We start from the raw sequence: 13,157 nt of genomic DNA, 5'->3' as shown, positions 1-13,157 counted from the left end.
TTTTTTTTATTGTATTGATTAAATTGTCTAAACTTGCAAAAGTTAAATCACCAACTAATTTAAAGTCTTGTGTAAAACACCTGGATAATATTTAATAGCTGGAAACTGGGCCAAGTGTCCAGTGTGCCAATGAAAGGGGAATATTTACATGGTTAGTCCTTTCCAACTCTATTGGATTAGATATTTTTTTGTTTTGTTTTTATCCCTTTACAGTGGTTGAGCAGTCATGGTCTGGCCTGAGTTTATTGAACAGATCACTGTCACTGTGGTAAGGACAACATCTTCCATGCCCAATTGCACAATTTTACTGCTTTGCATGCACTCTCTCTAGTTTAATTGGGTGGTATGCCAGTTCACCTTGCTAAAATGGCAGAAAACTAACTGAGCAGGGAAGACAGGAGACAATGAGACCTTGTGCTAGCAAGCTGTTAATTTGGTTCAACTGAAACTATGTAACTACACTTGTGGACAAGGTTTGAGAAGCCAGTGAACTGTCATCATTATACAAAATTGTCAAACGTTGGCAGGCTGTTTCTCAAAACACTTCTTTACTGACTGAAGCAGATCTCTTCTGTTTTCTGGCACTCTGTGTCAGATGTAAAGAGAGAACTGAAAACTAAAGCACCACTGGCAGTAAAGAGGCTGGAATAGATGGGTTGAAATGTAAACAATTTTTTCCATGCTTGTGCAGGCCAAACTAGTTAAGGTAACTCTCCTGTCAGTAGTGAAACTGCCGGATTATGTCTGAAGGAACTAACTGAGGGAATAAACTACTTCATCAGCACCTGCAATAGACTATTTTTTATATATATACACACACTTCTATGCAACCTAGCACCAAAAGCTGCAAAACCAGCATATTCAACTTCACAAAAGAGCTTAAACATCTTTCAGAAACTTTCTCCACTAGCATGGACTTATTCTGCCTGCCCTGAATTACATTAAATAATTCTTGGGCTGTTCGCAATCTAAATTGTAAGGCTTTAATTCTCCTCAATTTTTTTAATATCTATTAGTGTTGGATGCCCTGCTGTCATGATCTGCTGTGTTGTAAAGGTTACAAAATAATTTATTCAAAGCTGTATACAAGTCAGACTCTTTTGAGGTAATAACAGGTCATATTTTAGAACTTCATGCATGTAAGCAATATGATATTTCAGCCCTGTGTGTGACCACATAGTTACAAATGGCAATTATTGGCATCACTTAACACAGAGGTGCACATTCAGAACCATAATTAATCATATGTACATGTAGTAGTGTCAGTATTGGATACCTTCTAGCTGTTGTATTAATCTATATTTTTGTAAGATTTGGACTGGTAAAAAATGAAGAAAATGCTCATGTATGATTAATTATACAATCTAAATATCAGCTTTAAGATTTTTCAGTGACCATGTGGAAGTATTGCATTGAAATACAGATTTCTTTGAGTTTTGTCTGTTCTTAAACATTTTCATTCTCCTTCTTGCCTCTTAAGTTTAAAAAAAAAGGATAAGATTTCATTTTGAATGTAGTAAATAACATTATGAGTTATTTAGTCAATTATAGACAATGTCTGCTAGGAGATTTTTCACTTTTGTTAAAAATTCAGGACTGTCTTTCCTTCGGGTAGGTAGTGAAAGCTCATGTGAAGCCTCTTTTTCACTAAGCTCCCAGAGGCTTATTGGCAAAACCAGAAGTCAGCTTGGTCATGACTCTTCTATCAAGTGTGGGGCTGCCCCATGAGAGAGAAAGAGCTGGGCACAGGGCATGGCTACAGCAAAGGCAGGGCCTCTCTGACCAGGGTACCGTCCCAGTGGAGTCAGGATGGTGATAGTCACCAGCCTGAGGCAAGGCAAGGTGACAACTCAGGGGTGCATCCAAGAAATCCACTCAGGAACAGCAGGAGACAGGGCCAAAGATCAGAATGGAGACAAGACTGTAATGCAAGTCCGAGCTTACAGGAGACAAGCCCAGAGAGAGGACTACTTAAAATAGAGGTCTAAGGTTCATCCAGGAGACTGGGGCCAGAGACAAGACTACCTACAATGTACGCCTGAGGTCCATCTGGGAAGCTCAGTCAATAAGTCATGCTGGAAGGAGACAGGGCTGGATACAGATACAACTCTGACAAAGCAGGCCAGGATTGGGTGTCCAGGCCAGAGCTTAAATGGAGCTTCTGGATCAATTGGAAATGTTGTCACATATGGCTGGTAACTGGCCTGGTGTTAGACGTTGTCAGTAGCTATTGTCCATATTCATTAACACATTGATTCTGGATTTCTGTTTGGGCCAGCTTAATTTTAAAATGAACATTAAAAACATAAATAATGAGCATGGAGAACTAATGCAGAATGTTACTGAGGTATTCAGGCATTAATTGTACTGGTTTTGGCTGGGATAGTGTCACATTTCTTCGCAGTAGCTGGTGTGGGGCTGTGGTTTGGATTTGTGCTGAAAACACTGTTGATAACACAGGGATGTTTTAGTTACTGCTGAGCAGTGCTTACACAGAGCCAAGCCCTTTGCTGCTCCTCACCCCACCCCACCAGCGAGTCGGCTGGGGGTGCACAAGGAGTTGGGAGGGGACACAGCCGGGACAGCTGACCCCAACTGACCAGAGGGATATTCCATACCGTATGGTGTCATGCTCAGCATATAAGGCTGGATGGAGGGATGGGGAGGTTGGCTGGGGCTGCTGTTGCTTGGGAACTGGCTGGGCATTGTTTGGCTGGTGGTGAGCAATTGTTTGGGGTTTTGTTGTTGGTTTGTTTGGTTTTTTTTTCTCCTTTGTTGTTTTCTTTTGCCTTTTTTAAAAATTATTATTAAACTGTCTTTATCTCAACCTATGAAATTTCACACTTTTACCCTTTCGATTCTCTCCCCATCCCACTGGGGGTAAGTGAACGAGCAGCTGCGTGGTACTTTTAGCTGCCTACTGGGGTTAAACCACAACAGGCATCATTACTGAGATTCAATAATATTCTGCAAAAAATAATATATAACAAAAAATATCTAACAGTATCTAATTATAGCTAAAACATTTTATCTGTTTGTGGCCACAGTTTGCACAGTGGTTATTAAGTTTTAAAATGATCTACGTGTGGGAATTTGAATGATAGTCAACGTAAAAGGCTATTAAGCTGGATGAACCATTCGTATTATCCAGAATGCCAGTTCCTATGAAAAGTGCCTGCACTTGTGTGCTGGTACCCAAATTCCATAGAGATGGGAATTACAAAAATAGTAACATTAAAACACTTTGTACAAATCACTTAATGTTCTTCTGCCTCAGTGATGCAAATGAAAAGATCATAAAAGCAAGACTTTGCTGCATGTCATGTAGTTCAATCTTTCTGGGAAAACAAACTCAGGGAGGAGCAACTCTGCTGTAACATATATGAAATTAGGATGTCTGCTTTCATGTTTCCACTATTTCTTGTGGGTTTAATTTTTGTATTAATAATAAGTTGAGAGATACTTTAAAATATGATATAATAATCTGTTTAAAATTTATTGGATGTGCCTAGCATTCAGAGGATATAAGGGACAAGTTTATTTTTGATAGTTCATCTCTTTTTCTAATCCAAATTGAGTATTATTATGGTGTGTTTTGGTGCAATTTTTAGCAGTCTTTGTTGATTCCAGGTTTTTGCTGCATTAAGTGCAGCGTTCCTATTCACATACTACCATTCCTTCTTCCCACATGATATCAAAGGGAAGATTAACTTTGTACCAGATGAGCGAGACTAGTAAGATAAAGGTGACTGTAGCTAAGACTCCTACATTTTCATTTTTATCATATTTAAGTTGGTATTTATAGAATGAATGAAGAGATCCAATTAATTGTACCTCCTGTTGATGCCATACAAGATTTTCTCTTTCAACACTTCATACATTTTTCTGCCTTTTTTAGGATTTATCATAGCTAATAGAGCTATATATTTTTATCTCAGTGTGGGAAGAGTTGAAAGACATACTCAGAAGGCATACTCAGGACTTAACCCTGCAAGTACCGTAAGTTTGTAGATGTGTGAGGATCTGCTTCCACGTATGCTCACAAGTGTCCACCTTCTCAGATGATGCCTGTTCTGGATTTCTGATCTGCTTCAGGAGCAATCCCTGCTTCCTGGTCAGAATGTGAGGAGTAGCTTCCATCAACACAGCTTTTGGCTTGCTCCCCCTAGGGCAGGCTGCCTACATCTACACTGTGCAGTCTTGGGTGGGATCTTGTAGTTTTCTGCAGGCCTTTCCACAGCCTTTTTACATACCCAGCATAAATACCACTCCTCTGCTGCGCTCACATCCTGTGATCGTTGCAGTTCTTACTGTGTACCTTAAGATGGATAAAGTTTGGTTTTAAGTATCGTTGACTGGTGCTACACGGAAATCCCTCAGCATCAAGCTGCCCTACCACATCTCTTTTGGTAGTCAGGGTGATTCCTGCAGTCAAGGTTCCCCTTTCTTCAGGAGCTGCGATAGTCCAGAGTCCTCTGCCACACTGACTTCCTCTCAGCACTTTGAAGTCTACCTTTGCACGTGAGGCATCTGAACAATTTTTAAAGGTTCTTTATTAAAGAATAGCCTTTTTTGTTTGTCCAGGATAAAAAGATAAACGCTTACAGTACCACTTACCTGCTACTACAGCATGTTACGGGGCCATGCCAGGCAAAAGGCTTGCAAGGATAATGTTGGAGTATTGGACCAAGTGGAGGGAGACTTTGTACTCAAACCATTTCCTAGAGCTATCTAGCTACTGAATGGCTTCTAGGTTTTGTCTGAGAGGAAGCCTTGTTATTTTCAATACCCTGCTTCAAAGGATATTCCAGGAATAATTAAGCATGTACACAGAGTGAATGCTAATGAAGAGGACTTTGGAGAAAAACAGGTGATGATTCAAACTGATAGTATAGGTACACTCAAAACCTCCATATGTGTTACGTGAGGAGTCTTGGTCTGTAATTCAGTTGTAGATTCTATTGGATGGCAAAACTCCCAAGTGCATCATTCTAGATTCAGTTTTTCAACATAAGAGTTATAAGAATTTGTCAACTTTGGCAAACCAGAATATTTTCGCTTAGTCACATTTTAGAAGGTATCAGCTCCATTTCTACTGAAGGTTTAAAAAAATCAGACACTCTGAAAGAATTTAGACTGAGCAATTAAACATTGGCAAAGTTTATAAGCATTTCAAACTAGTACCTTATAATAGGAAGTGTCAGGCAAACTTAACTACAGATTTCTCTTCCATCTGTATTTATACCCTGCTGTGTACTGACTGTCTGGTATGCCTGTACCAGACTTTGCCCCAAAGTTAACTTTGTCTGCATCTTGTGTTCAGTATTTATTTTAAACAATCTGCATAGATATGAGTTGTATTTACATTTATATCATAATTTCTTAAGCATGTTAGGATTTCTTTTGAACAGCAGGCAGGTGAATAAAAGTACCGAAAGACAACATGGGAAGACAATTACTAAGAAGTCAAAAACCAAGGCCTTTGACACAGATTTTTTTTTTTTCCCCCTGCATGCCTTCCACAGAAGCATGACACATAATCTTTATACTTGATGCATTCCTTTTGTGAAGAGGTTCAGGGTTTTTTTAACTATATGCTCTGTTTTGCTGACCACGTTTTTTTCCTGTCCATAAAAATGGCGTTTATTGATGTGAGCAGAGCTGATTAATCAGCTGTTCTTACAGATTTTAATTTCCACAAAACAGCTCGTGTCTTCAGCATGCTGTATGTCTCTGCTTTTGCTTTTATTGCTATCCTACATGTTTCTTTCCAACTTTATCAGAAGACTCTCTGTTCATCCATTTCTTGGATGTTTAGAGAAGTGTTCCAAATACATGTAACATTGATTCAACAATCACTTGAGAGCTGTTTTTTCCTTCCTTTCACAGGGGCTGCCAGGATAGTCTTATAGGCAGCCCTTTGCCTATCTTGTGTTCTTTAATTTATAGGACAAATGCCCAGATTACTTCATGGACTCGTTTATTTTTGTTTCAGAGAAAGAATTAGCAGGCACTTGAACTAAAGTTAACTGCTTTTCAGTATAAATTGAAATGGAAAATCCCTGTTATTAGCATATAAAAGAAGCAGATTGGTAACTGCCTGTCTGTAATTCCCATCGCACTTTAAATTTAAAGCTTCTTTCATATGTGTAAAGAAGATAATGGTAATAAGGTAAATAAAGTGTGTAAATAAATGAGATAAGGTAAGATATATGTTAGATATCTAAATAAAGGATTCTTTACATACATTTGTGTAGAAATTCTACTCCTCACCCCAAGTTAATTGGATTTTTGCAACTTTCTTTACTAAGTCGGATTTGAATTTTAGTTCTGCTAAATATGTTAAGGCATTTTAATATCTATCTAAAATGTTGGAAACTAGATGAACTAATAGCTAATCTTTTAAGATTTTTTTTTTTAAATTTACTTGTATTATGGAACCAACCAGAGGTTTTAACTCCAGACTGAAATATCATGGCTCTGTATATGAAATGGTAATAAGAAAATGCCCTTTTCACAGAAAGGTCTGGTTTTGTTATGTACTTCCCTAACAGTATGCTTCATAAATGGTATTATTCAATTAAATGCCACATTAACTATATGCATAAGTTGTGGGCTTGAAGCCAGAATGAGAGAAAAATGATCAAAAGCTGTACAATTATAAAGAAAATTTACTATGTATACATTACTTATGAGATGCAAAGGCTCAGTAGTCACTCAGATGAGTGCATTCAAGCTTTGACTATGCATTTCCAGGCTGCTCAGCTGTACTTAGGTCCTGTGTCATTTAGGCTGAAGAGATAAAGTTGATCATTTATGATGTTGACCATTGCGCTGCTGCGCCTGCTGTTGGCATACTATATCCAGCTAGCCGAACAGGCTGTTGTCGGCTTGAGTGAACCTTGAATATATGTGGTACAGAAGGTATATTCAAGAGCCTCTTAGCCAACTTTTTGATTATTCTGTAAATGTTACAGAGGAAGTGGATTTTTGAGAGGTGGTAAATTCAGTTGCTTTGTGTTTAAAAGGTCTTTTTATGGTCTAACATTAATTGCTACTGGTAAACACTGATGGTTAACAAAAATGTCTTAGAAAAAGCCCCAGGGTATACTTTGTGAGCTCAGCAAAGGACTAGGGTTTGGAAGATCTGGATTCTATTCTTAATTTGACCATTGATTTGCAGTGTGATTTTGGCAAGTTAATCTCTATGTTTCTGTTTCTTTTTCACATCTTTTATCTCTCTTGTATATCTTTACTGCAATTTGTCTCTACAGTGCCTAGAATAAGAGGAAGGCAATCTTGACTGTGATTCTATAACAGTGATAACAAATAATATTAAATATAAAGTACGTTTCAATCATTCTATTGAAGTATGATTGCAATGGGTTTGCATAGGTATACAGCGATACAGATTTAAGTTATGTATTCAGCCATCTTTAATCTAAAGGATTAGGGTCAGAGATCTGTCTTTAAGATCCGTCTTCATGTTTTGGACTGAGCTGAAGATAATGTCCCTTGACGTCAGGGAAGTAATATAGATTCATTTGTAACAATTTTGACTCAACAACTCTTTGACCTACAACTTTACGCCTATAATTCCCTTTGATGCCCGATACATTTTCAAAAACATTCTCATTAAATACACTTTCATATGATACTGACCTTATGTTTCAAAATGACTGAATAATTATTTCTCAAATGGCTATTGCTAGGCTCATTCCAAATATACCCTGATCGTATTTTTCTTTTCAAAGCAAAAGTGCTTCTACATTATGACAAATTTTGCTGTCAGATTCCAGGTGATACAGGCAGCCTTTGGATCTGGTTTGAAACCCTACTAATTTCAATTGGGTTCCGTGAAAACAGAAGTGTGGCTCTGTTCAGTAAACATGAAAAAACCCTATAATAAATTAAAAGCTTATGGAGACCACTGAACACGGTGAGTTTTATTGAGAACAGTAGCTACCAGCCTTCTCTAAGCTTCCTGCAAAAGGGAGTTACAATCACTTGATTTTTATCAATTTCTTAATACCTTTTTGGACAATACAGATATTTTGCATCCATACTGTATGTTTGTATCACTGCTGAAATTTCTTGTGCCTTGAGCATACAAAAGAAGAACACATCACGTCCTTCATGCCAAGCTTTGTGGAAGCAATAGTCTATCTTATTACGTTAGTTTTTTCCATTCGTCTCGGGTTGATTTTCTTCTCTTTGTTTTTTTTTTTTAAAGTTGATTTAGTCATGAAAAAAAACCCTGATAGACACTAATGGAAACTGACCACTGAACATGTGTAATATGTGCTGAGTCCATTGTCCCACTTGCACCTGGGTTTCAAACTTATATTGAAGGGCTGAACTTTTAGACTTAAAAGGATAATCAAGTCTTCTGGCCTACTCAACCCTGAGTTTGAAAACAGCATGCCAGCTTTGTTAACCAGATTGTACAGAAAAAGCTAGACTAAGACCAGTTATTACATATTGGCTATTGAATACCTGTCAAATAGTAACTTTCAGTTACTATCAACATGAGGCAGATCTGAAGCAGTTACTTTGACATGCAAAGCTGTGTATCCCATTACCAGTCACTTGAGCCGTTCAGTGTCCATCTGCTGATTTGAGAAGAAAACATCATTAATAATGGATTCATGGATTGTGCTCTGGCTTTTATGCTGCTATTAGTTCTTCCAGGATGAGCTATCTCAGCATTATCTAGCTTCTGAGCTCTAACATCCCCTTAGCAGCCATGGCAAGTTGCTTGTTTTTTTCTGTTTTAGGGGATAAAAGGAATTAAAACATATGATGTGACATTAAAATTGGCCCCTGAGTATGAGGTTGCTTAGTTTTTGTATAAGAATCTACACTACATTAATATATTTTATCACTGCTTCAAAATACTTTTGCAAAAGAGGGAGTCTGAGCGAAAAAGAATAACTTATAGTTTATTACAACTAAGACAACTACACTAATCTAGTACTTGATAATATAAATCACTTAATGCTATGAGATGAGTAAGGTAATGTTTTGGACTTAGGGAGCTGAATGCTGATATAAATTGTTGCAGCTCTATCAAAGTCACTGGAAATGTCAGAAAAATGGCCAAAAATATATAGAGAATTTTGTTTTGTTTGGACAGTGTTTTAACATTTTTAATTAACAGTTCCACCAAGCACAATAAAATTATTGCATTAGAACTTAAGCCATTCAAACCCGTAATTTATAGTCTTATCATTTGGGTGAGTTGTTTTGTTTTTAAATTGCTGAACAATATGATCTGAAAAGTTGTCAGAATTAGAGCCAGCACCCAAAACAAGACAGTATTAGTTATTAAGTTCTTAATGTCTCTGAAAGTCTTGCTCTTTTGAAGTACTGATTTTTTTTTTTTTCCTTAGAATGGGCAGTTTGTATACACTGGGAAAATAATTACGTGCCTGGGAGAAAATGGCATGCAGGCTTAGTCCTTGATCCAAGGCATTTGCAGAATAAAAATTCTTTTTAATCTATGATTTTTTTAATTTTTACTTTCTCAGTATCACGTAGTATCACTGGCCAAAATGCCCAAAGGCTCGGCTGTTTCTCTCTGGTACAGATCTCTGCAGTTTTCATGCCTTTATGGCTTCAAGATTGTATTACTGCAGTACACAAGGACTGAGGAGCTATAGCTATGGTAACCAGTGCCTGATAGGTAACTGACAGCATGAATTACAGCATCTCTAAGGATTTGCTGCAAACTGATCTCCCTGCTGGTCTGACTGCTCTTTTTTTTTTTTTTTTTGACCTTCAGGACCAGGACCAGCATCAAGGCCTTTTCTGTTCTAGTATTCATCCTTCTGTAAAAAACTCTAAAGAGTTTATATAGATAAACAGGTACAGATGGATCTTAAACTGGTTTAGGAGGGGATTTTTTTGCAGTCATACTTACTGTAATTCTTCAAGTGAGACAAACCGTGTCTCATTTTTGCCAGTATCAGTATTGCTACATCTACTGTAGCACTTTTACCAACACAACTAGCTCATTCAGAAGGGTATTTTTCATAACCCTGACTGACTGAGTGGTGTAAGTAAATCCTGAAGTCAAACTCAACCTCAGCTATAGCCTTTGTATTAAAGACGAGATAGGGAAGAAGTGGGATAGGAAATGTTCTTGGGTTTATTCTTTAGGTTATACAAAGAGCGTCTGAATTAGGAAAGTCAGTTGCAGCCCTGGCATTAAAAATCCAGGTTCTCCATAGTCATTGGCAATTGGAGTACGTTTCATAGCAGTGTCGCAAAAGCCAAGAGATTGAAAGGTGAAATATAAGAGAAAATAATGTGGATTCTTGCTTTTCTTAATACCTCTGCAATGTGCTGATTAGATTTTAAGAAAAATTCAACTCATACCCCTGGTTAATGTGTGAGTGGTCATGCCCCAGAACCTGAAATTCAGTTTCAGGTCTCCTTACACAAAGAAAAGCCAAAAAAAATCCCCCAACCCCAAAACTTAATGCTGGTTAAAAATATTTCATAGACCAGAGTTTAATATCTTTGTTGACAATGTATTTGGACTTCTTTTTGTGAAAACTGTTGGCCATTTCTGTAAAGATCATCTGACAGCAGTTATCTATTCACAGTTGCTTAATAATGTACATTTAAAAACAAAACTGAATGTGCCTGGACACTTACGCCTTCAGCCAAGTATCTTGTTAGTGCAAATATAATAATATTATGTAATAATAACAATGACTTAATTGAGCAATACAGGACACATGTTCTGACATTACAAAAGCTATTTAATTGCATATAAAGGTTTCAGAGAAAATGAAATTAATTTGTAAGAAAATGAGAACTACAACTTAAAACAAGTTTCAGCAGTCATAGGAAAAAAAACTTACATGAATGAAGCACTTCATAGTATAGAAGATCTGATAGATTTTATGGATTTTTTAGAGTGTGGAGATAGCACACAGAATTTTATTGCTTAAATATCATTTACAGGCAGTAAACTGTAATGCTTGATTATTAACATACATTGCTACAAAATTCTACTGAAATGGGAGTAAAATACATTTCCAAAACCAACCACACTAAGGTGATTTTATCTCTACAAACGTAAGGCATAAAGAAGCAGTTCACAGGAAAAATCCCTGTAAAATCTTGTTGGAGTTCGCTGGATTCAAAATTACTCAGATTTACTTCATTTTAAATTAAGACGACCTAATGAAATTTAATAAAGTTATAATCCTAACTGCATTTAAATCAGTCTATTTGGAAGACTCATATATAATGCTTCAGTTGTGGAGTGGCAAAGCTGAAATATTTGGTTTTCTTTTTTTTTTTTAGTAGTTACTTTTTCTAGTGACTTTCAGTACTATGAACAAACTTTCAGAAATTGTTAGAAGACTTCCCAAGATTCAATGTTGCCTGATATTATTGATGAACTGATAGCTAAGAAGAGATGATAAGAGAATTATTTATATGGTGATTTTTGCACAAGAGCATAGAGAAAGTGTGCTAAGTGTATGTGTTTATAACTAAAAAAAAAAAAAATCCAAGAAAGGTGACAGATTTTTTCCTAATTATTAATAGGTTTTGTATATACCTAGTTCAGATCCATTTTCCAAAAACTGTCATATAACTATTACTAATAACATGAGTGAGCCATTCTGATGCAATGCCATTTTCCCAGTTTGTATTGATTTTTCTGAGATTGTACATGAGTAGAGATTTTTGTCTTGCAATAGTTTAGGATCATAAAAGAATTATAAATATGTAGGAAAGGTGTAATATGTATGAAGAGGTAATCCAGGATAACCTATTGCTCTTGTCAGGTTTTTTCCCTTAAATAATCTATGACAAGCACATTTAAATTTACTGAAAAACCTTTGGTAAAGAAGGCTTTACAGCTTTCTTATTGGATCTGTTGCTTGGCTTCCCATCCACTGCAGAATTATCATAAAATATGTTCTAATTCTTCTCAATGTAAGATTTAATTAATACTTCCTGTGCTGCTTCTAGTCCTTCTTCTAGTGGATCCATTGAGCAGTAGATGGTCATCTTTTTATAACTACCTTTCACGTATCAAGAGAATTATCAAGTCCTGCACACTTTCAGATTCTTCACCTCTCATAGGTCTCACTTTCTAAGCCACTTTAACTGTTAGTTTTCTCCTCTGGATGGAGCTTTTCTATAAATACTAACAATTGCTAAACTCTTGACTTTTTAAATTAAAACAATACAAATTAACTGAGTAAATACATACATTAATTTAAATGTTGTCATGTTAGTAATATAAACATGTATTGTGAACACATACTAGACGTTAAGGAAAAATGCTCTCTAGTTCTGAACAGAGTAATGTTCAGTGTGTCAAGCATAGATCTAAATGAGTTGGCTGTGTTCCACTGTAGATTACAGTTGCTGAAAACAAGTGTGTAAAATATGTTCTGGCCTTCTATTGAAGAAGAATGTCCACATCATCACCAGACTAAATTTAGAATTTGATTTTTTTCCAGAAATTATAATTCTTATTCTGAACATGGAGAAACTTACAGCTGTACTGCATCAGGTAGAGCTGCGGGGATGACTGGGATAATTTCTCCTCCTTTCCTTTCTTATTCCTTATGACAGGAATTTACTGTGGCTTTTTATTTGATACAGTGTACTCCTCCAACTTGTGCAAGTTATTTTTCTAAGCTCAGTCTGCATGTTTTAATTGGAATCTGCAGCTGATTTATCTCTGCTTTGCCCAAGTGAAGGTGTAAGAAATATATTACCGGAGTAACTTTCTTATTCCCTGTTATTGCCATAAGTGAGCCTACCTGAGCTTGGCCTGATCTGGTGCCTAGTCCTCAGTAGATTGTCAGTCAGTTTTCAAGTCTGATACCTGTAACTCTCACCAATAGCCTCACTTTTCATCCAGCAAATGAAATTAATACTACAATGAAGTGGGAATGTTCTGAAATAATAAAAATAAAGACACTTTGAATAGCACAGAATCCTACAGGCATTTTAATCCAGATATATGTTGAACTTTCTGAGGAGGTAGGCTTCTTCGAGAGACCTTTTTTATTGTATATGACACCTGTCAAAGGGATCTATACCTGCTTTTGGAGTCAGTATTTCTGTAATTAATTTTTAAACTCAATAAAAATGAATTATTTCCATCTGATTACTATATT

This window comes from Grus americana, chromosome 5 (genome assembly GCF_028858705.1).
Source record: "Grus americana isolate bGruAme1 chromosome 5, bGruAme1.mat, whole genome shotgun sequence".
In the NCBI taxonomy this organism is placed as follows: Eukaryota; Metazoa; Chordata; class Aves; order Gruiformes; family Gruidae; genus Grus; species Grus americana.
The sequence above is the reverse complement of the archived record's forward strand: the minus strand, read 5'-3'. Positions refer to the sequence as shown.